The sequence below is a fragment of the Ictidomys tridecemlineatus genome, chromosome 6 (assembly GCF_052094955.1).
Source record: "Ictidomys tridecemlineatus isolate mIctTri1 chromosome 6, mIctTri1.hap1, whole genome shotgun sequence".
NCBI classification, from domain to species: Eukaryota; Metazoa; Chordata; class Mammalia; order Rodentia; family Sciuridae; genus Ictidomys; species Ictidomys tridecemlineatus.
This window is the reverse complement of record NC_135482.1, coordinates 68,299,227-68,321,836: the sequence shown is the minus strand read 5'-3', so window position 1 is coordinate 68,321,836 and position 22,610 is coordinate 68,299,227. Positions and strand designations below refer to the sequence as shown.

Genomic DNA, 22,610 nt, shown 5'->3' with positions numbered 1-22,610 from the left:
TTTTCATCTTGTTGATTGATTGTATATTCTCTTCTGAGAAGTGTCTGTTCAGGTCCTTGATCAATTTATTGATTGGGTTACTTGTTTTTTTGGTGCTTATTCTTTTGAGTTCTTTATATACCCTTATATACCCTAGAGATTAGAGCTCTATCTGATGTGTGAGGGGTAAAGATTTGCTCCCAAGATATAGGCTCTCTATTTACCTCACAGATTGTTTTACTAAGAAACTTTTTAGTTGGGAGTCCATCCCATTTATTGATTCTTGATTTTAATTCTTGCGCCATAGGAGTCTTATTAAGGAAGTTTGAGCCTACTCCCACATGATGGAGATTAGGGCCTACTTTTTCTTCTATTAGATGCAGGGTCTCTGGTTTTATTCCTAAGTCCTTGATCCATTTTGAGTTGAGTTTTGTGTATGGTGAGAGATAGGGGTTTAATTTCATTTGCTTGCATATGGATTTACAGTTTTCCCAGCACCATTTGTTGAAGAGGCTATCTTTTCTCTTAGTGCATGTTTTTGGCACCTTTATCTAATATAAGATAATTGTAATTTTGTGGGTTAGTCTCTGTGTCCTCTATTCTGTACCATTGGTCTACCACTCTATTTTGGTGCCAATACCATGCTGATTTTGTTATTATTGCTCTGTAGTATAGTTTAAACTCTGGTATAGTGATGCCACCTGCTTCATTCTTTCTGCTAAGGATTAATTTAGCTATCCTGGATCTCTTATTTTTCAAGATGAATTTCATGATTGCTTTTTCTATTTCTATGAGGAATGTCATTAGGATTTTGATCAGAATTGCATTAAATCTGTATAGTGCTTTTGGAAGTATGGTCATTTATATAATATTCTGCCTATCAAAGAGCAAGGTAGATCTTTTCATTTTTAAGGTCTTCTTTCACTTCTTTCTTTAGGGTTCTGTAATTTTTATTATATAGATCTTTTACATCTTTCATTAATTTGATTCCCAAGTATTATATATATATATATATATATTTTTTTTTTTGAGACTATTATAAATGGGGTAGTTTTCCTGGTTTCCCTTTCTGACGATTTGTCACTGATATACAGAAATGCCCTTTGATTTATGGATATTGATTTTATATCCTACTACTTTGCTGAATTTATTTACTAATTCTAGAAGTTTTCTAGTGGAACCTTTAAGGTCTTCTAGGTATACAATCATATCATCAGCAAATAGTGCCAGTTTGAGTTCTTCTTTTCCCTATGTGTATCCCTTTAATTTCTTCCATCTGTCTAATTGCTCTGGCCAGTGTTTCAAGAACTATATTAAATAGAAATGGTAAAAAAAAAAGGGCATCCCTGTCTTCTTCCAGTTTTTAAAGGGAATGCCTTCAATTTTTCTCCATTTAGAATGATGTTGGCCTGAGGCTTAGCATAGATAGCCTTTATGATGTTGAGATATGTTCCTGTTATCCCTAGTTTTTCTAGTGTTTTGAACATAAAAGGCTGTTTTTCTGCATCTATTGAGGTGATCATACGATTCTTATCTTTTGAGTCTATTGATGTAATGAATTACATTTATTGATTTCTATATGTTGAACCGACCTTGCATCCCTGGGATGAGTCTCACTTGACTGTGGTGCATGATCTTTTTGATATGTTTTGATAGCTGTCAATTTTTTCAATTGTTTCTTTGTTTCAATTTCATTGATTTCAGCTTTGATTTTAATTATTTCCTGTCTTCTGCTGCTTGTGGTGTTGATTTATTCTTCTTTTTCTAGGGCTTTGAGATGTAATGTTAAGTCATTTATTTATTGACTTTTTCTTCTTTTATTGAATGAACTCCATGCAATGAACTTTTCTCTTAGAACTGCTTTAATAGTGTCCCAATGATTTCAATATGTTGTATCTTTGTTCTCATTAACCTCTAAAAATTTTTAAATCTCCTCCTTGATGTCTTTTGCAACCCATTTATCATTCAGTAGCATATTATTTAGTCTCCAGGTGTTGAAATGGATTTTATCATTGATTTCTAATTTCATTCCATTTTGATCCGATGGAATGCAGGGTAGTATCTCTACTTTTTTTTATATTTACTATGAGTTGCTTTGTGGCATAGTGTATGTTCTATTTTAGAGAAGAATCATGTGCTGCTGAGAAGAAAATGTATTCTCGTTGAGGATGAAATAAATATTCTATATATGTGAATTAAGTCTAAGTATTATTGAGTTCTATAGTTTCTTTGTTCAGCTTTTGTTTGGAAGATCTATCTAGTGATGAAAAGGTGTGTTAAAGTCAGCTAAAATTATTGTGTTGTTGTCTGTTTGGCTCTTGAACTTGAGAAGTTTGTTTGAATGCAGATGCTCAATTGTTTGGAGCATATATATTTATAATTGTTAAGTCGTCTTGTTTTATGGTTCCCTTGAGCAGTATGTAGTGTCCTTCTTTATCCTTTTTGATTGACTTTAGTTTAAAGTCTACTTTATTTGATATGAGGATAGAAACCCTGCTTGCTTCCACAGTCCTTGTGAGTGGTATGATTTTTCCCAATCCTTCACCTTCAGTCTGTGGATGTCTTTTCCTATGAGATAAGTCTCTTGGAGGCAGCATATTGTTGGGTCTTTTTTTTAAATTCTGTCTGCCAGGCTATGTCTTTTGATTGGTGAGTTTAGGCCATTGCCATTCAGGATTATTATTAAGACATGATTTGTATTCCCAGCCATTTTTGTTTATATTTGGTATTTAATGTGACTTTGTTTCTCCTTTGATTAGATTTTCCTTTAGTGTAATCCCTCCTTCTGCTGATTTTCATCATTGTTTTTCATTTCCTCTTCTTGGAATATTTTGCTGAGGGTGTTCTATAGTGCAGGCTTTCTAGTTGTATACTTTTAACTTTTGTCTATTATGGAAAGTTTTTATTTCATCATCAAGTCTAAAGTTTAGTTTTGCTGGATATAAGATTCTTGGTTTGCATCCATTTTCTTTCAGAGCTTGGTATATGTTGTTGTTCCACTGTCTCCTGGCTTTGAGGGTCTGGGTTGAAAAATCTACTGAGATATGAATTGGTCTCTCCCTATATGTGATCTGACTCCTCTCGTGATTTTTAAGATTCTATCCTTATTCTGTATGCTTGGCATTTTCATTATAATATGCCTTGGTGTAGATCTGTTGAATTTTGTACATTTGGTGTCCTGCAAGCCTCTTGTATTTGGTTTTCTAATTCTTCATGCTTGGGAAATTTTCTGATATTATCTCATTGAAGAGATTGTGCATTCCTTTGGTTTGAAACTCTGTGCCTTCTTCTATCTTAAGAACTTTTAGATTTGGTCTTTTGTTGCTGTCCCATCATTCTTGGATGTTCTGTTCATGGTTTCTTCACTGTGTGATCAACTTTATTTTCCAGATTGTATACTTTGTCTTCATTATCTGACGTTCTTTCTTCCAAGTGATCTAATCTGTTGTTTAAAGAAAATATGGTATATATACACAATGGAATATTACTCAGCAATAGAAGAGAATAAAATCATGGCATTTGCAGGTAAATGGATGGAGTTAGAGAAGATAATGCTAAGTGAAGTTAGCCAATCCCCAAAAGCCAAATGTTATAAGAAGGCTGATTGATAGTGGCATAGGGAGTGGAGTATGGGAGGAATAGACGAACTCTAGATAGGGCAGAGGGGTTGGAGGGGAAGGGAGGGGCATGGGGTTATTAATGATGGTGAATGTGATGATCATTATTATCCAAAGTACAGGTATGAAGACTTGAATTGTTGTGAATAGACTGTGTATACAACCAGAGATATGAAAAATTGTGCTTTTTATGTGTAATAAGAATTGTAATGTATTCTGCTGTCATATAGGTTAAACTGTCTGTTCAAAGCAGCAGTATTCATAACAGCCAAAAGGTATAAAAAACCCCAAAATATCCATCAGCTGAGGCATGGATAATAAGCCAAATGTGGTATATAAATATAACAGAATATTGCTCAGTCATAAAAAGGGAATATTCTGAAGACATGCTACAACATGGGCAAACCTCAGAAACATTGCACTAAATAAAAGAAGCTAAACCCAAAAGGTCATGTATTTTAGGGTTCAGTTTATATAGAGTCAGTAGCCAAATGTAAGGACTTAAAGCAGATTTATAGTTGGACTGGTATTGATGCAGTTTCCTTTAGGATGAGGAAAATATTTAGAAACTAGATGGAGACAATGGTGCATAATATTATGAATATTTCAAATGTCAAAAAATTATACACTTAAAAATGGTTAATTTGGAGCTGGGTGTGGTGGTGCACGCCTGTAATCCCTGTGGCTCAGGAGGCTAAGGTAGGAGGATCACAAGTTCAAAGCCAGCTTCAGCAAAAGTGTGGCGCTAAGTAACTCAGTGAGACCCCCCCTCTCTTTTTAATTAGAAAAATTATTTATTTCTGCTCCTTTCATACATCTTACTGTTGAAGAAACAGTCTTGCATACATATGTGAAATAACATACTATCCTACACACTGTTAAGGCAAAGCACCATCAGTGAAGCCGATCGGCAGTCCAGAGTTCTCAGTTCTCAGAGTTCTCAGAGATCCTGTTTCCTGATTTTACATTAACTTCTGAAAATCAGAAATATCTCCAAAAAATGTTAAAGGGGGTTGTAAAAAATAATCACTTTATTCAGTATTATAATTTTACAAGAACAGTATATTTACAAAATGAAAAACTAAGAAAATGACACTTAACATCGTTGGTACAACAGGTCAGCAGGAAAAAAATACTGTGATAAACTTGTCTCTGATACCAAGAAATTCTAGTCCAAGCTTTCATATATGTCCTATGTTTTCACTTGATACTTTTACTGCTGCTTTTTATTCTTTTCCACATTTCGTAGTAGAGGACTGGTACAGCCTTTATTAATTACTTCATCAACAGGAGCAAATCCAGAATCCACTGATTTCTTCTCAAAAGACACTCTAACCCATCAGATAGCCCGGTAGTTTCATTCTCATGAATACTCTAGCCATGAAAAAGCTCAGTAGGACACAGACGAATCCAATGAATAGTAGAAGAAATCTATTTAGTTTTGGAATATTTGGTGCATTGGATCAGTCCAGGATTACGAAACCTAAACCCTCCATTGTAAACAGGAAGCTGGATGCAAGTCCTTCCATGATATATTGTCCATTTACTCTGTAGGCCAAGAAAGTTACTGGTCTCTAATGCCCATGTTCATCAGTCATAGAGCCAACACTCGGTGGTTTAACAATAACATCATAAATTATTCCTCCGGTGATGAGGAAATAAGCCACTACCATCAGAGCGTATTTCGTCATGGCCAATGGCATGTGCACCCAGGGCGGTGGCTTCAGCTTCAGGTTGGGACATTCAAGCACTAAGTATGGGACCCGTAGAAAGTCTCCGTGTTGGTGGATGAGACCCTGTCTCTTAATAAAATACAAAATTGCGCTGGGAATGTTGCTCAGTGATCAAGTGCCCCTGAGTTCAATCCCCAGTTCCTCCCTCAAAGAAACGGTTAATTTGGGGCTGGGGATGTGGCTCAGTTGTAGAATACTTGCCTAAGGTGTGCAAAGTCCTGGGTTCAATGCCCAGTGTTTGTTATGTGAATTTTTTTACCTTAATAAAAAGGAAAAGTTTTTTGAAAGAAAGCAAATTTGGAATTAAATTCATGTGTGATCTCCTTGATATACTGCAGTTGATGTTGCATTAAAACTGTTTTCAAATTACTATGCTAAATCTTATGTGGTTGATTGGATTTTCAGTGAGAAATGGGATTGAAATTTGTTGAGCACTTCTTTCATGTATTTCAAGGACAGTTTCTGGATTTCTGGAAACTGCCATAGGTCACTTTGTTTAGATCTCAGATTGTCCAGAATTTAGGCATATAGCTACACCTGGATATAAGGAGCCTACAAAATGTATTCTTTACTCTGGTCAAATATGCCCAGATAAAATTTGAGGGTTTTGTTACTGTGGAAATTTTAGTCACTGCTTTACTATGTCATCTCTACTCAGACTTCCTCTACTTTGACTTCCTATTTTTCTTTATATTAGATCCCTTATTACTTAAATAACTGTTTAAGATCTAAATAATACTTTTAATGCCTACCAGAAAGAAGAGAAAATCAATTGAATGAAAAGTAACCGATGAGCTCATTTGTTAAGTTTTTTTTTTTTAAGGAGAGATTAAAGTTACAAAGAAGTAACAAAGAAAAATAAGCATCAAACTGATTTTTTTTTCCTTTTGTTAAACTAGGAGTTAAAAGCAAACAAAACGAGTTTTCATAGTATGAGACAATGTTAATTTTTTTTGCAGTGGCCTTCTACTATCCCCAAGTCATTTCTTACTCTTTTTGCCAGTTTGGGAAGTGTGTGTGTGTGTGTGTGTGTGTGTGTGTGTGTGTGTGTGTGTGTGTGTGTGTGTGTGAGAGAGAGAGAGAGAGAGAGAGAGAGAGAGAGAGAGAGATTGATTTTCGTGGTGGCTGCCAGTAAGTTACATGCCTTCTTGTTCTGTGGGCATGCCTAATGTGGTATGTACTCTGTGGTCCTCACCATATAGCTCTTTGATCCAAGATGGACACTGACCCCATCAAACTCTTTCTGCCAAAAGAATTGGGCATCTGTTGCACACTTGTGAATAAATGCGTGTTTCTATATATCTGTCTATGGATATAGACAAGTGTACAACTTCACCATTTAATTTGAAGTTTTTCTAGAATGAAGCAACTTAAATATACTTGTAAATTATTTCATGGTTTGACATTTTGGAAGATTTTGAACATACTATTCAGACTTTTAATATTGAATTATAGTTTCTGTTTTGCTAGTAACTCAATTTTCTGAACAACATTTGTGAAGTTTTTGCTTCAAAATGAAAATACTCATGTCTTTATATGGTGTATTTGTATATTTTATTTTATTGCTCGTCACTCTTTACCCATGTTCCTGAGTGATCTTAAGGAAGGAAAAAGAATTATGTCCATAATGAGATTATAGAAACAATGTTATCATTGTATTTCTATAATGTTCTATGTAATTTTACATTGTTGTGCCTTGATTTTAAAAGCATAAATATAAGAGTATATCAAGTAACCAAAGCTCAACATATACTAAAAAAATGAACTATTATAATGTTTTATAATCACTATGTTTTATTAAACTAGAACAGGATATCCTACTACCTGATGATTTAATACTTTGTTTCCAATTACATATTTTGTTCTTAGGCAAGGGATTTTGCTGTCTGACAATATTCTGTTTACAGAACTATTTGTTTATTTATTTCTAAATATAGTGTTTGTATTCAGTGAAAAATAAAAACATTAAAATTTCTCAGTACATTTATCCTTTATTTATGGGTATGTTAAATTTGGATTTCTTAGTGTTGATACCTTTGAGGGGAACCGAAATGTTATAAAGAAAAATTAAAATAGATCCAAAGGGGATCAATATTTGGATACTTTCAATATTTGGATAGCTTATGAAGAAATACTAGTGGGTAGGGAATTTTAAATCTAGAAAATAAATTTAAAATCTGTTTAGCACCTAATTTGTACACTTAGTAAACATTTGTGTTCAGAATGTTACTTCCTTCTTACCTTTACCTCAGAGTATCCATAGGATACAAATTTTGGTGGAAATAATATAAACTGGATAAATTACTGACTGGAAAAATTCCGCTTAGTTGAGTAAATGGTATCCCCTACTGCATGCCATCCACCTTACTTGTTTTGGAACAATGAATAAGGCACAGGCGTTGCAAAAGAGATGGAATCAAGTAATTGCTTCTGCCTCTTTCATGCCTTAAGATTTTATAACTTTGCTTTTTTTGCATATTTCATATAATATAGACTTAACTTATGTTCTTCTAGTTCAAAAATACCTTGGAATTATGACTTGGACTAAATTTGGGGAGAACTGATACTGTTATAATATTTATCCTTCTATCCCAAGAAATTTTTAAATTGTTTATTAGTATCTCTCAGTAAAGTTTTGTCATTTTCTTTATAAAGGTTTTATGTATTTTTCTTAGTTTATTCCTAGATATATAATAATTTGCTCTTTTTGTTATTGTTTAAGATATAACATTGTAACCAGCAATCATGTAAACACTCATATTTTGATTGTAGTTCATTACTATTTGCAAGTGACTTGCCTTTCAATTTTTTGTCGTCTTTTGAAAAGTTTATGTAGGGTGATAATTTATTTCTCAAATGTTTAATACAATTCCCACCATCAAGGAAATCATCTAGTGTTTAGAATTTCTTTTTTGGTAGGTTTGCAATTACAGATTTAATTTATTTAATAATTATAGTACTGTCAAATATTGTAATGTCTATAGTATCTATAGTTGGTGTACCCTTTTTCATTCTTTATTAGTTTGTTAGCTGTCCAATTTCCATCATTGTCACCACAGATAATCAATTTTATTAGTGTTTTCTGAGAAACTTTGGATTTTGTTGATCTTGTATTTTCTACTTCATTCATTTTTGCTTTTTTCTTTTATACCTATTTCCTTTTGCATTTAATATCCTTTTTAAAATCTTTTTTGAATGGGTGCTTATCTTTAATTTTCATCTTTGCTTTGTAATATTTGCATTTTGAAGCTATATTACTTTTATCTTGTTTCTGCACATTTTGTATATTCTTATCTATTATAAAGTTGAACTGCTTTCCTACTTTGCATTATTATTTCTTCTTTGTGTGTGGGTTAAAGTGCTTCCTTAATTTCCAATCATGTAAGGATTTCCTTGTCTTTTTATTTTTGTTATCTGATTTATTTGTTTTGTGGTCAGAAAACATATTATGTGTGACTCCACTTATATTTGAATTTATTTTTTGACCCAATATGTAGTAAATGTTTAAGTATTTTATAAGTCAGTATATTCTGTATTGTAACACTGAATGCAGTGTTTTAAAGTTTACTAATTCAAGTTTGTAAACTTAGCTTAGCCATTACAAAATCTTAATTAGCTTAACTTAGCCATTACAAAATCTATATAAAGACCAATACATCATGGTGTCCACTATTGAGATAGACAAACTAATTTGTCCATTAATATCAAGTTTGTAAACTAAAACTATATATTTTACTGCGTTTTGTTTCTTCACTAAGAGAGGTATATTTAAAATAAAATGATCATGATAATTTTGGCTTTATATTATTTCTTCTTTAGTTCTTTCACTTTATACACACAACACACACACACACACACACACACACACACACACACACACACACACAGACACTCCCCCACTCTCCCCCAAAAGGTCAAGGTCGAAATGTTTATATCTACCAGGAGAATTGAATCCTTTTTTGTTAGTAAGTTGAATAATATCATTATAAAATTTGCCTTTTCTCTAACAAATTTGTTTTGTCTGATATTAACAAAACTACATCAGCTTATATTTGGTTATTGATTATATTTTAAATGTTTATTTTTCTGGATAAATAGCACATAGTTGGGTTTTTAAAATGTAGTTGGAGATCTTTGTCATTTAACTTAAGTGCTTAGTCTGTTGATATTTAACACAACTAGTGATGTATTTGGGTTTAAACCTAATGTTTTGTTTTGAATTTTTATCATTCAACTTGATCATATTCTTTTTCTCCTTCTTACCTCATTAGCATTAACTGAGGGTTTCTTTTTAATCTATTATTGTGTGTGTGTGTGTGTGTGTACATGTGCGTGCATTTATGTGTTTATATATTTACACTGATAGCATTTGTCATGGTCTTATGAAATGCTTGGTACTTTTATCCCTTCCAGAAATTGAAATATCTAATTGAAACACCTAGAATACTTTAATTGTATCACTGCCTCTGATTCATACATGTCATGGTCTTGTATTTATCTTCTTTTTTTGTACTAGGGATTGAATCCAGGGGCACTTTACTACTGAGCCATATCCCTACCCCTTTTTATTATTAATATTGAGATAAGGTCTCACTAAGTTACCTAAAATCTTGCTAAGTTTCTGAGGTTGGCTTTGAACTTGAGATCTTCCTGTCTCAGCTTCCTGAGTTGTTGGGTTTACGGGTATGCACCACTGTGTCTGGCCGAGTATTGTGTTATTTTTATACTGTCTATATTTAAATCCCAGAAGCATACACACACACACACACACACCCCTTCATGTCCAAGAATTTTACATCTATTTATTCAATGAACTGTGGTTGTAGAAAAATGGTATAGGAAACATGAAAATACCTCCAACCCCGGTTATTCCTCAAACAGTACAGTATAATAACTATTTACACAAAACTTAAATTGTATATTATAGGCAATTTAGAGATAATTTGAGGTATATGGGAGGATATAGATAGGTTATATGCTAATAATACACTATTTTATGCAAAGGACTTGAACTTGAACATCCCCAGATTTGGTATTTGCAGGGTCCTGGAACCTAGACCAGGGATGACTCTAAATGCATATTTTTTTTATGTCTTGTTATTACTTTCATCATCTCCATTACTTCATTCAGTATCATTATTCTCCTACCTAAAGAGAAATATTCCTTTTAGTGAATGTCTGATGGTAAATTTTTTAAAATGAGTTTTTAATTATCAGGAAATGTTTCCATTTTTCAGTGACATATTCTCTGACTACTGAATGTTAAATTTTTGGGTTTTTTTCTGAGAACACAGTGAAAACTTAGCTCTTGCCTCTGGTTTCCATTATTTCTAGTGAATACTTGAAGATATATCTATGCTTGCCCCTTTTAAGAAAATGTCTGATTTTTTCCTCTGCCTGCCTTTACAAATTGTTTTTGTCTTTGTTTTTTAATCTTTTATGTGATAAGCAGATAAAGATTTTTAAAAAAAGTATTGCCTGAGATTTTAGTCTGTGTTTAATAATATGGTATCTGGAGTGCCTTTGAGTCTCTTTTCATTCTTTTGTTTCTGTTTTTGTTGACTCTTTTGTCTGTTGCCTTCTGGTTTTTCTTGTCTCTATATACTGAACTGTGCTTGAAAACTGTTTATATATATAACTTGAGGACTGAAATAATATTGTCTTTCTCCAGAGGGTTTTTTGTTTTGTTTTGTTTTGCATAGATTGCTTGGAACAAAGATCCTGGGTCATTTAGCAATCTGGGATCACCTTCATACATTTTCAGTGATTAAAATTTTCTGAGCTTCCTAGTTGAGTCAAAATGAATCTATAGTATTTACAAGACTCTGTTCTGCCTTTACTAGTGGAGCATAAATTTTTAGGGTCATAGTAAAAAAATAGTTTTTGTGTTTATTTCTCACTTCAGGCTGTCAAATATACTACTCAGATTCACTCACCTTTTTCAGTGTTTCTCAGATTAAATATAGTTCTGAGTGGTATGTTTGCCTTTCTGAATTTTTGTCTTCTCATCTCTTGATCCAGTAAGCCATCACTGTTTTGTCATTCTCTGCATTTGGATAATTTTAAAAATACATTTTTATATAATATCTGCTTTTCTCAGTGAGAAGATAGGTCTAAATGACCTGTCATTTCTGGAAGTAGAAATGCCCATGTTGGATCTTATGTTTCTTTGAAAAAAGTAAAAGTTTTTCAGAGCATTTTAATCAACACTTCAATTAAATAATGTATTTTTTATTAATAATAATACATGGTTTTCAATTAGTATATCCTTTTATTACTTTCCTTGAAAAAAGTCTAATGTATAGAATAACAATAATGCTGAAAAGTTGTATATGTCAATTTTGTGGTTTATTTTGTCAGACATTGCTCTATTTTTGAGAAATTATACTAGTATTTATACTAGTATGATGACATGGTTTTTACTTTTCTAGTAAAGTTCAGTCTTATCTAATCATTTAACAGTTCTTCAATAAGTATTGTTTTCATTGTTTATAACTTGCTATAAAGAAAACATGGATTTTAATTTTTTACTATTTTATTAAATTTAAGAAATTACTTAATACCATTTTGAATATATTCAAAATTTAGTCCTTTTAAAGATTTAAGTATACATTCATTTCAATAGGATAGTTAAACAGATTAGAATAGCATATGGTAAATATGTCTGTCCTTCCAACTCAAGATTTATACATATAAAAGTCTTAATTATCATTATGAAATCAAATTTGTAATTACTCTTAGCCATTGAATGTAGCAATCAGTTTATAAATGAGCTTTATTTGGTAACTTGCAACTAATTTGGAATATGAGATTTCTAATAGTGATGTCATAACACTCCCTAGGCTGGCCTCCACTGTTTATTCAAATGGGACAAAATTTCAGCTTCACAATAATATTCTTACTAAGGTTAAAAATATTTTAAGTTCTTCATGTTTTCTAGCTTGCATGTCTTCCTCTTTTTATTCTTTGAATTTATTTTTTGCTTGGCTTCGTTGCTTTAGTTTATTTAGTAGGTGGATTTTGCAAACGATACTTTTGGATATCAGCATCTTGTTAAATTCTGGATAAAATATTTTTTAATAGTTATTTCCTAGATGGTATGGTTTAGTTATGCTAGGACATTTATTTCTGTTGGAGGCAGGGCCTCTGTATTCTTAAGCTCCTGTTTTCTTTGTTTAGAGATAATGGATATTCATGAATCCAATTTTCATTGGGAATTTCTTAATTTATTCAGAATTTTTAGTTTATTTTTATAATTGAATTAGATCAGTGTTTCTCAGTTGAAAAAAATATTGGCATTTGGGATTCCACAATAATACTTTGTGTATTATAGCATGTTTGGCATGCCTGATTCCTGACTACTGATTATCAATAGTGCTTTCTTTGGTCATTGTGAAAAACAAAAATGACCCTACCATTACTGTCCCTAGAGTGATGCCACCTCAATTGAAGACCACTGAACTAGATTAGCAGCTTTCTTAGAGTAGCTTTTTATCTCTTGCAAATTTTAATTCTTTTTTTTTTAATGTATATCTTTTTGAAAGGCAAGTGGCTCACCCGAGATGGAGATTCAACCAAGAGATTTTATTGGGGGGCTGCCCAAAGGGGAAGAAAAGAAGAGGCAGAGAGAAAGAGGAAGAGAGCAGAGGAAGAGAGCAGAGAGAAAGAGAAAGGGTAGAGAGAAGAGAGAAAGAAGAGGAAAGAAAAAGGAAGAGAGAAGAGAGCATGTATGGAAGAGAGAAGAGAGCATGTGCTTATAAGCTTCTGCTTAAGAAGGGGATGTGACAGATGCTGATTGGCAGGGTGACTCAGGAACAGGGAGTGGACACTGCGTCCTGTGAGGATTGGTTGAGGAAACTTTTGAATTTGACGCCCTTTGGAGAGGAGGGGGAGGGCTAAGGGATTCTATGATGTTTTCTAGAGAAGGGGGAGTCTCCCACACACCCAACACCTTTTAGTTGTAGATGAACACAATTCCTTTGTTTATTTTTATGTGATGCTGAGGATTGAATACAAACTAGGCAAGTGTTCTACCACTGAGCTACAACCCCAACCCCATCTTTTTACCTCTTTTACAAACTGGTCTTTCAGACAAGAATGTGTTCTGCTGTCCTAAGTTGTGCTTTCTTTTGGTTTAAGAGGAACAAGTGATTAAAAAAATGGGAAACATGGGTTGGTGACACAAATATCCAGAAGTTTTTGTTTTTGTTTTTACCTACAATGTCTAATTCATGAGGTGGCATAAAGAGTATTATTATAAATGTCTTTAGACAAAAAGCTTCCCTTCAGTTGACTATTGGATAAGTTTTTTTTTTAATTTCTTCTGATTTGTTATACATGATGACAGAATGCAATTCATTTCATATTACACATATAGAGCACAATTTTTCAAGACACTGATTGTACACAAAGTATTTTCACACCATTCATGTCTTATACATATACTTAGGGTAATGATGTCTAACTCATTCCACCGTTATTTCTATTCCCTTGCCCCCTCCTTTCTGTTCTCTTCCCTTTGCCCTATCTAAAGTTCCTCCATCCCTCCCACTCCCCCCTCTACCCCCACCCCCCACCCCCCACCCTCCCGCCATCGCCATTATGCACCAGCATCCTCATATCAAAGAGAACATTTTTGGCTTTTGGTTTTTTGGGATTGGCTTGCTTTACTTAGCATTATATTCTCCAACTTCATCCATTTACCTGCAAATGCCATATTTTATTCTCTTTTAATGTTGAGTAATGTTCTATTGTGTGTGTGTGTGTGCGCGTTTGTATTTGTATTTCTTTTTTTTTTTTTTTAAAGAGAGTGAGAGATGAGGGAGAGAGAGAGAGAGAGAAAATTTTTTTTTTAATATTTATTTTTTAGTTCTCGGCGGACACAACATCTTTGTTGGTATGTGGTGCTGAGGATCGAACCCGGGCCGCACGCATGCCAGGCGAGCGCGCTACCGCTAGAGCCACATCCCCAGCCCTGTATTTGTATTTCTATAAAATCAAAGTTTTCCTATCCATTTATTTACTAAAAGGCATCTAGGTTGGTTGTACAATTTAGCTATTATGAATTGTGCTGCTATAAACATTGATGTGCCTGTGTCCCTGTAGTATGCTGTTTTTAAGTCCTTTGAATATAAACTGAGGACTGGGATACCTAGGTCAAATGGTGGTTCCATTCGAAGATTTCCAGGGAATCTCCATATTGCTTTCCATATTGACTGCACCTATTTTAGTCCCACCAATGTGTGAGTGTGCCTTTTCCTCCACATCCTAGCCAACATTTATTGTTCTGACTGGAGTGAGATGTTATCTTAGAGTAGTGTTGATTTGCATTTCTCTAATTGCTAGAGAGTTTGAACATTTTTTCATGTTGTTGATTGATTGTATATCATCTTCTGAGAAGTGTCTGTCATCTTCTTAGAAGTATCTGTTCAGTTCCTTGGCTCATTTATTGATTTTGGATAAGTTTCTTATGAAAAGAAGCATTTTTCTTTTTCAGAGGCCAACTACTTCAGAGAATTGAATCACTTGCCAAGCTGTTTGAACTAAAGCAATAAACTTTGAAGAGAATCCTTCCTTTCTACTACTTACATTTAGACTTGACAACTGTTTCTAAAGATATTTGATCATAATTTGTTTTCATCGTAAGCCATGTCGATTAAAACTACCGCTTCTGTTGGAATGCCCAAAGCCGTTCCGATGAACTTTTACATTTCAATATCTTGATTCTTTGTGGGTCATTCTTGTGGTGCACATTCTGAATAAGTGGAACAAAAACCATCATCTGTTTTTTATTTCCCCAAATAAATGTTAGTTATTTCCTAAATTTAAAATAGTTATTCTCAGTGATTTCTTGGTTGTGATTTAGGTAATTCTGATTATCTTCCTTGTTCATGCTAGGTGCTTAGAAAGATTCATAATGTGATAAGGTGTAAATGAATTAAAAGAAGTAAATGTAATAAATAGGTATGATATAGATAGTGGAATAATTCTGCTATCTATTATCTATTAATTATGAACAGAAAGTGGAAAAACAACTAAAGATTTATAGTTTTGTAAGAGTAGCCACACTAATAAAAGATAAATTCAAAGGTAAAATATTTTTTTCCTTGCAAAACTAATTCCTAGATATTCCTAGATAATTCCAAAGCTAATTCCTAGCTAACCATATAGTATTATTAACACATTGCTTCCCATTTACATATATGTATACACTAATTGGATTTATTGTTACTATTTGTATATTTTTGTAATTGTTAAAAATTATTTGGAAAGTATAAAAAAAATCATCATGTATAAATGACCTAAAATAAAACCCTTTGCTCTCTTTCAAATAAATTTTGAAAGAATTTACTTAGACAGTGAGTGTATAATTTGCCTGAGAATTCCAGCAAATAGGTCAGCTTGGATTCATTGTTAAAAAAATGCCAATCTCTAAGTCAGCTCTCAAGTAAACATGGCGGTTACAGCACCAGGGAAAGTTCCCAGTGTACCCTTTACTCTCATGGTGTTATTCTATTGGTAAAAGACATTTGCCCTTTTTCATCTCTTAATCTGGTTGATTTGCATTTTCTTACTCTTTCATTTGGTTAGTTTGAACAAGGGTTTGCCAATCTATTTTATTTTATTTTATTATTAGCTAATGCCAATTTTATTTATCTTCTCAAAGAACCTTTTCAAAGAACATTGTTGCATTGATCCTGTGAATTGTTTTCTTATTCTCATTTCATTAATTTCAGCTCAAATCTTGATTATTTTCTGTTTTCTACTAGTTTAGGGGTTAGTTTTTTCTTTTTTAAAGCCTTGAAGTGGAATATAAGCTTATTTATTTGGGATCTAGTTTTTTAAGGTAGGTACTCAGTGCTATAAATTTTCCTCTTAGAATTGCTTTCATACTGTCCCAAAGATATTTATATGTTGTATTTCTGTTCTTGTTTGTTTCTAGGAATTTCTTGAATTTCTCTTCTCATTTCTACTTTGATCCATTCTTCCTTTGAGAGAGTATTGTTCAATCGCCATGTGTTTATGTGGTTTCTATTATTATTCCTTACGTTGATTTCTAGCTTTACTCCATTATGATATGATTGGACATATGGGATTATAGCAGGTTTTGAGTTATTTTGTTTGTTTGTTTTGGTATTTGCCAAGATTTGCTTTGTGGCCTAGAATATGATCTATTTTGGAAAAAAATTTCATTTGCAGCTGAGATGAAGATAAATTCTGCTGTTGTAGGGTGGAATATTCTGTAGATGTCCATTAGATCCATTTGATTTATAGTATTGTTTAAGTTAGAGGAATGATCATTGATGTCATGTTTTGTTGACCTGTCTAATGGTGGTTAGGATGTGGTAAAATCACCCAGTATTATTGTGTTAGGTTTTGTGTGGGATTTAATCTTGTATTTTGCCCATATAATCAGGTGCGTTGACATTTAGGGCACAAATTTTTACTATCTTTTTATCTTCTTGTTAGATTATTCCCTTTACTTGGATGTAGAGACCTTCTTGTCTCTTCTGATTAATTTTTGCTTGATCTGCTTTGTCAGATACAAGAGTAGCCACTCTTGCTTATTTTCTTGGACCACATGTGTGGAACTTTTTTGCCATCTTATTACCTTCAGCCTGTGGATGTCTTTGCCTATAAGATGAGTGTCTTGTAGACAACATGTAGTTGCATCTTGTTTTTTGATCCATTTTGCTTATCTGTGTCTTTTAATTGGAGAGTTGAGACTGTTAACATTCAGCATTAGTATGAATATGTGTTTGTGGTTTCCTGCCATTCTGGTTTTTTGATATATTTTATCCTGTCTTGATTCTTATTTAGTGGATTATTATTCTATGAAACTTCCTGTGTTTGGGAGGTTTGGGAAATGTTTTTCAGTTTCTCTGTGAGTAGTTTATTTTTGAGTATTCTTTGTAGTGCTGACTTAGTGTGAATGAATTGTTTTAGTTTATTCTTATCATGGAATGATTTTATTTCCCCCTCATATTTAAAACTAAGCTTTGCTGGGTATAATAACCTTGACTGGCAATTGTTTTCTTTAAGGGTTTTGACTACCTCATTCCAGGCCCTTCATGATTTTAGGCAGGTCTGAGCTGAGAAATCAGAAGTAAGCCTTATTAGGTTGCCTCTAAATGTGACCTGATATTTCTCTTTTTTTGTAGCTTTTAATATTCTTTTCTTATTTTCTGTGTTAGGCATTTTGATTATTATGTGTCTTAGTAAACTTCTCATTTGACTAGATCTGTGTGGGATTCTACAAGCCTCCTGTATGTGAATGTCTATCTCATTTCTGATATAAGTTTTCTGTAACTATCTCATTGAAAATATTCTTTATGGTTTAGTTTGTTTCTCCACATTCTCTCATAGTCCAGTGGTTCTCAGGTTTGGTCTTTTAATGTTGTCCTAGAGTTCATATTTGTTCTGGTCATGTTCCATAAGTTTTTCTCTTTATTGTGCTCTGTATACTCAAGATTCATTGTTTAAAAAGCCCTATAGTCTTGTCTTCAAGAGCTGCGGTTCTGTTTTCTATGCATTCTAATTTGTTAGTGATGCTTTCAAGTGAGTTTTTAATTTGATTATGTCTTTTATTTCTAGCTTGATTTCTTTTCACTATTTCTATTTTTATATTAAAGTAGTCTTTCCACTTCTCTAACTGCTCTTTTTAAATTCCTTCCTTATATTTTCTTTTAGTTCAGTGAACAGTTTAATAGTCAGTTTTTTATAATCTTCCTCTGTGCTTTCATCTACCTCACTACCAGTGGGATCTTCTGTTGGGGGATTGTGGATTTTGGGGGGAGATTGGCATGCCTATGTTCTCATATTTTCAGCGGTCTTGGACTTGCATATCGGTAGAGGTTTATTACTTTACCTCTTGTGTGTGTATGTTTGTGTGTGTCTGTCCTTTTGTGTGTAATTATCTTGTTTGTTCTGGTACTTCTTTCTGTTTTTGATGTCTGAGTAGATGCCAAAGAGTAGGACCTGAGTTCCCTCTCTGATTGTTCCTCCTTATGTCCTTGTTGTTGATTTGGGGTTTTTGTCTCCTCACTTCTTTGAGTTGGAGTAGTATCAGGGAATGTTATTCTGCAGCAGAGTCTATCTAACCTGTGAACTTGAACTTGTTGTGTTGTTTGTACTGTAGTTGGTTTAACAAACACACCTCCCCTGAGGTTGAGAGATAGTACTTCCTCATTTGCCTAGAACCTTCAGTTGCCCTGTTTCAAGTCAGAAAAAAGTATAGCTATTAAGTGTCCCAAGTAATTTATATGTTGTATGGTACAATTGACTCTGAAAGGGAATTCCATAATAAACTGTTCATTTACTTAGTATTTTTATCTTGAATAATTTAGCATAGTATTTATGCTGTATTCTCTCAGATTTCTAGAAGTCTTTCATTATCCTCATATCAGTCTAAAATTTACTATCTTCCAACATTTAACACTTGTCTTCTCCCCTCAACCTTGGAATTTTTAATAGTATACTAGGATTTTAAATAGTAGACTAAGTCTTAGATTATTTAAGAAATATGATCAAATTTTATCTTTTGTAATAATTCAGAAATGATTCCAGACATTATGAAGAGTACATTTTAGTATAAGGTAGTATTATATTGCATGTTTTGTACTCTCCACATGTCAGTATCAAAGGCATATCTGGATTCTTCAGCCTGTAAGGGAACACTTTTAATCTGTGTACAGTCACCTCTAGTCTAACAGTCAGGCTGTCCAGCTAACTTCAGCACTCCACTGCTGCCTCCAAATATCCCATTTCATTTATAACAAACTCTCCTATATCATCAATCTTTTCATATGGTCTCTGTCCTTCCTTCTTCCTCCTTAGGAAACTTTTTTCCCTTATTCCCCACTCCTCCTCTTTCATACTTCCCAATTCATTTCAAAACATATTTGTGTTTGTGTCTACCTGTTTTCTTTTCTTCTTTTATTCTCTTTAATGTCCTTTCCGTTTTCATATTTGTGTTTGTGTCTACCTGTTTTCTTTTCTTCTTTTATTCTCTTTAATGTCCTTTCCGTTTTCTTATTCCTTTCATATTCTTTCTAATCCTCTTCCTGCCCCTCCTACCCATTTCTTTTATCCTCCAATCTTCTTTTCAGGTTAAAATCTGTCCCCAGATAACTCTACTACTAACTGGGTACAGTCTTAAAGAATATCACATTTTCTTTTTCAAGAAAAGCTGTTTTAAAGATTTATTACTTTGCTTAAATCCCCCAATACCCACTCCTGCCTGTTGTACTCTTTTTAGATATTTTATATTACACTAATAAATAATTTTTTAAACTTTTCCACCTCTTATATAATTATGTAATTTTTAAATTTGTTCTGATCAGTTATACATGACAGCAGAATGCTCTTCAATTCATTTTACACAAATGGAGCACAGATTTTCACTTCTCTGGTTGTACCCAAAGTAGAATCACACTTTTGCAATCATACATATACCTAGGGTAAACATCCCTCTCATTCCACCATCTTTCTACCTCCATCCTCCCTTCTGTCTCCTCCCTCCCCTTTGTCCAATCCAAAGTTCCTCAACTTCTCCTATGCCCCTCCCCATTATGGATTAGCATCCAATTATCAGAGAAAACATTTGGCATTTGGTTTGGGATCGGCTTACTTCACTTAACTTGATATTTTCCAACTCGATCCATTTACCTGCAAATGCCATGATTTTATTCTGTTTTTAATGCTGAGTAATATTCCATTTTGTGTATATATACCACAGTTTCTTTATCCATTCATCTACTGAAGGGCATCTAGGTTGGTTTCACAATTTACCTATTAAGAAATGTGCTGCTATAAACATCCATGTGGTTCTGTCACTGTAGTATGCTGTTTTTAAGTCCTTTGGATATAGACCGAGGAGTGGCATACCTAGGTCAAATGATGGTTCCATTTCAAGTTTTTAAGGGGTATCTATATACTACTTTCCAAATTGGTTGGACCAATTTGCAGTCCCACCAGCATTGTATGAGTGTGCCTTTTCCCCCACATCCCACCAGCACTTACTGTTACTTGTATTCTTGATAACTGCCATTATGACTGGAGTGAGATGAAAAGAGTAGTTTTGATTTGTATTTCTCTAACTGCTAGAGATGTTATACATTTTTCCATATACCTGTTGATTGATTGTATATCTTCTTCTGAGAAGTGTTGGTTCAGTTCCTTAGCCCATTTATTGATTGGGTTATTTTATTTTATTTTTTTTGATGTTCTTTATCTTAGAGATTAGTGCTCTACCTGATGTGCATGTAGCAAATTTGCTCCCATTCCACAGGCTGTCTCTTCACCTCATTGATTGTATCTTTTGCTGAGATGACGCTTTTTGGTTTGAATCCATCCCATTTATTGATTCTTGATTTTATTTCTTGTGCTATAGGAGTCTATAAAGATTTGGGCTTCCTTCTATTCTATTGGGTGTAGGGTCTCTGGTATAATTCCTAGGTTCACTTTGAGTTGAGCTTTGTGCATGGTGGGAGATAGGGGCTTACTTTCATTTTGCTATGTATGGATTTCCAGTTTCCCCAGCACCATTTGTTGAAGCAGCTATCTTTTCTCCAATATATGTTTTGGCACCTTTGTCTAGTTTGAAATAACTATATTTATGTGGGTTTGTCTCTGTGTTCTATTCAGTACCATTGATCTATATGTCTATTTTGGTGCCAGTGCCATGCTGTTTTTGTTATTATAACTTTGTATTACAGATTACTAAGGATTGCTTTGGCTAGTGTGGGTCTCTTATTTTTCCAGATGAATTTTACGATTGCTTTTTCTCTATGAGGAAATGACGTTGGAATTTTAATTGGTATCGCATTGAATCTGTACAGTGCTTTTGGTAGTGTGGCCATTTTGACAACGTTAATTCTGCCTATCCAGAAGCATGGGATATCTTTCTATCTTCTAAGGTTTTCTTCAATTTCTTTCTTTAGTGTTTTGTAGTTTTCATTGTAGAGGTCTTTCACCTCTTTTGTTAGATTGATTCCCAGGGAGGATTGTTGTTGTTGTTGTTGTTGTTGTTTGGGGTTTGTTTGTTTGTTTGTTTGTTTGTTTTTGAGGCTATTATGAATGTGAATCAAAAGAAGTTGAATGTTAGCAGGAGAAAAAAATGAGAAAGAGGTGACCGCATGCAAGGCTTTGCTTTGCCTCTGCAACAAGATGGTGTCTATAATCCACCTAGTAGGAATATCTCTGGTGTAACCAGGCCTACAGGGACCTTGGTGATGGTCTTCCAAGACCTGGTTGTTGTCCCTAGATGGAAGTGGCCATGTTCCTAGTTGTTAGGGGCAGTAGCATCCAACCTCTAGGTATGTTGATGTCCCAATATGCTATCTGCCCCAACTAAAGATAGCTGAGGCAGAGGTGGAGGTAACTCAAGATGGGGGCAACTACTTTGAGCGTTAGTGCTGGAAGGGCAGACCATGTGATGAAGTTTGGCAGCCTGTTCCACAATGCAGCATTGGGTCATGCAATGCTGCAGCAGGCAGCCATCTCTAGGCCCTGTCTGTTGTCCCTTGGTGGAGGCTACTACGTGGGAAGGACCATGGCAGTAGCTGCAGTTTCCCAAGATAGAGGTGGTCTGAGGGGAGCCACACATTGGTAGATGGAAAACTGCAGAAGGGTCATCTACGTGGGTTTGCTCAGGCCTCCTTCCTCTGGTCTCCAGTATCCAGTGAGGCAGGTGCACTGGATCCCATCCCTAGGTAATTTATTTATTTGCCAATTGTTTTGCCTACTCCTTTTTTTTTTTTAAGGAAAAATCTTTAAAACATTTAGTGTTAAAAATTAGTAACAATATGGAGAGTCCTTGGAAAACTTGGAATGGAGTTTAAAATATTTACTGCTACTAATATTTTTTAGGAAAAAATTTTTAAAACATTTACTGTAAAACAAATTTGTAAATTTAAATCAAATATTTCTAACACTAATTGTCAACATTTGTTGTTTATGCTTTATGTCAATTTTCTTTGCACTTGTGTACTTAAGAGTTTAATATTTTAAATACACTTATAATATACATTTTCTAAAATATTTGTAGCATCTAAAATACTTTGCATTAGTAAGTATTCTTTGTCATCAATTTTATTAGCTTCACAGACTTGTTTTGCTATGGCTTGATCTAGATCTTTAATTTTATTACACAGACTGTTTTTCTGGATTGTTGTCTAATATTTAGCATTGTATTATTTTTTCCCAAGAAGTTATAAACTTTTCTTTAAAGAAATATATTAATTTTTATTGTGGTTGATCTCACATGCTGAAAGGACCTTTT

The 22,610-nt window shown here is 33.7% G+C and overlaps 1 protein-coding gene and 1 pseudogene across 2 annotated transcripts in view; one reads left to right on the top strand and one right to left on the bottom strand.

Moving 5' to 3' along the window:
* The window catches only part of Arid2 (AT-rich interaction domain 2), a 178,919-nt gene that overhangs the window by 66,439 nt on the left and 89,870 nt on the right, over positions 1–22,610 (top strand). The gene's annotated exons all lie outside the window — the stretch shown is intronic.
* On the bottom strand, positions 4,880–21,935 carry LOC101969385 (oligosaccharyltransferase complex subunit OSTC pseudogene; annotated as a pseudogene).